Source organism: Bubalus bubalis, chromosome 13 (assembly GCF_019923935.1).
Source record: "Bubalus bubalis isolate 160015118507 breed Murrah chromosome 13, NDDB_SH_1, whole genome shotgun sequence".
Classification (NCBI taxonomy): domain Eukaryota; kingdom Metazoa; phylum Chordata; class Mammalia; order Artiodactyla; family Bovidae; genus Bubalus; species Bubalus bubalis.
Genome location: NC_059169.1, coordinates 87,219,168 through 87,222,109, shown reverse-complemented (window position 1 = coordinate 87,222,109; position 2,942 = coordinate 87,219,168).

Below are 2,942 nucleotides of genomic sequence, written 5' to 3'. Positions count from 1 at the left end.
ACCCATACAGCGAAATATTGTGTTGGCCAAAACCTTCCCTTGGTTTTTTAAGTAAAAAGACATTTTTCACTTTCATCAAAAATTTTATTGAACAATATACTCATCATTTTGTTCTGCTATCTTCTGCCATTTTTCAGGCAACTTCATAATTCCATCTTCCCCAAACTTTTTTTCCCCAAAACTTTTTATCTTTTTGAGCAAAGAATTCTTCCAGGTGCCTTTTATAGTCTTCCAGGGAATTGAAATTTTTTCCATTAAAAGAATTTTGTGAAGACCGAAATAAATGGAAATCTGAAGTTCCTTTGTCTGGTGAATATGGCAGATGAACCAGAAATTCCCAGGCAAGCTGTCACAGTTTTTGGCCGGTCATCAAAGAAACATGTGGGCTTGTGTTACCTTGATGGAAGATTATGAGTTTTCAGTCAATGAGATAGTTTTCATCGAGTGATACTTTCAGCTGGTCTAATTGGGAGTAATACTTGTTAGAATTAATCATCTGGGTTTCTCAAAGGAGCTCATAAGAGAGGACTCCCTTCCAATCCCACCATACATACAACAATCACCTTCTTTGGATGAAGACCAGCCTTTGGTATGGTTGGTGGTGGTTCATTTCACTTTGCCCCATGATCTCTTCCCTTTCACATTATTGTACAGTATCCACTTTTCATTGCTTGTCACTATTTGTTATAAAAATGGAACATTTTCATTATGTTTCAATAGAGAATCACATGAGGAATTGTGATCAAGAAGGTGTTTTTTGCTTAACTTATGTGGAACCCAAATATCAAAGTGATTATTAATAACATAATCAAGCTGGTGCAAATAATTTTCAACACTTGATTTGGATATCTTGAGTATGTTGGTTATCTCCTGCATGGTGTAGCATTGATTGTTCTCAATTAATATCTCAATTTGATTGTTATCAATTTCAATTGGTCTACCCAACTGTGGAACATCATCCAGTGAGAAATCTCCAGCATGAAACTTTGCAAACCACTTTTGACACGTTGGATCAGTAATAGCACTTTCTCGATACGCTGCACAATTCTTTTTGTGTGTTTTGGCTATGTTTCTACCTTTCTTGAAATAATAAAGCACACTACACTGACAATGTTGATTGCTTTCCTCCATTTTCGCTGTTAAAATGGCTATACAAAAATTCACCAATTTTAATGTTTGTTTTTTTTTTAAATGCAACTGAGAAGACAGCTGTCACAATACAATCTAAAAAATTGTTTCTAATGAAGTTAAAGACAACTAAGCGCTGCTACAGCCATTTTATGGAAAAAACCGAATGAACATTTCGGCCAACCCATTGTTTCTCAGTCCTTCAGGGATTCTTGGCAATGTTTGGGGAAAACGAGTAAAGTCAGGAATGCTACTACATTGTATAGGATGGTCCCTCCTGTAACATCCAGCTCCAGAAATTAATAGTGCTGAGTTGAGAAACCTTGTATAGACTCATGCATGATATGTCAGTGATAATTCTGTGAATGTGATTTGACTTTTCTAACGTAACATTCTATTGTAAAACAGCAGCGATTTTAACCAAAACAGACAAACATGTGGAAAGTGTGGTAGAAGCCATGCCATCCAGTCCCAGAGGCAGCACCGCTTTATCTTGCCATCAAGGACTTGGAAGGAAAGTGCAAAGTCATTGCTAATGGCTGGGCAATAATTTGAATACCCTGTCATTAAGCACAAAATGCTATAGAATTTATGGATAGTGAGGCATTCCTCCACTGGAGTCAGGTGTTAAAGCAATGGTGAAAATGGTAATATTAAATTTCACTAGGTTTGAGTTAGTGAGTGTGGTTAAAGTGTTAGCTGCTCAGTCATATCTGTGATCCCATGAATCTCGCCAGGCTCCTGTCCATGGAATTCTCCAGGCAAGAATACTGGAGTGGTTGCCATTTCTTAATGGTTTGTGTTTTAATACACTGACCACTTGGAAAGTATTCCTGGCAAAGAGTAGAATTTGTAATTTAACTGAAAGAGGAAAATATAGTGATTTTCCTTATTTGTTCTGTACTAATGTGAGAGAATGCATGTGAGAGGAGAGAACAGAAAAAAGTGGGAAGGCAGGTGGAGAAGGATATATGTTTGATTACTCAAAATTAAAAAAATTAACGTCATCCTAAAAGGGAATTAATTACTTCACTTTTCCTTACATGAACTTAAGGAAAAATGAAATAATTACTTTAATTATTTTAATTAATAATTACTTTAATTAAAATGAACTTACTTCCTTACATGTTAGCTCAATGCCAACAAATCAAAATTTTCTGAAGTAATTGGAAGAGTTAAGGGAGCTATATCTAAAGTTCCTTTATTTCTGTCAGTTTATGTATTTTGTTAAAGATTTGATATTAAAAAAAACTTATTTTCACACCAAAAAACCCCTTAATATGAAACATTTCCAATAAATAGAAAATTACCAAAAAATAGACACAAATATTCCCACTTACTGAGATTAAATATGTGTTACCATTCTGCCAGATTTACTGTGGATCTTTCCCTTTTTTTAAAGCTGTAATTCTCATAATATTTTAATTCTGTTCTGAAATTGGTTTACAAATATCTCTATATAACACCAAAGTCAGTGATTCAATAAATAAGAGGAATGTACTGATTGCTTTGCCAGAAAAATAAGCCTTATACATTTATATCTATTTATGATATTTGTGGAATCAGTTTCCCAAGGCTCATGAAACTAAAGTGTGTGCATGCCACATACACACACACCACTATATTAAAATCAAATAGATTTATAGTATCAAACTAAATACTGTGTAAAATTTATAGCCAGATACACAAAATATGAATTTGACTCATGCCTACAGTGTGGATCATGGGTACCATACCTCATAAATATGAGTTCCAGTTAAGAAGAGGGAAATAAGTGCTTGGGTGGATTTTAAGTGAACACTAGTCACCACCAC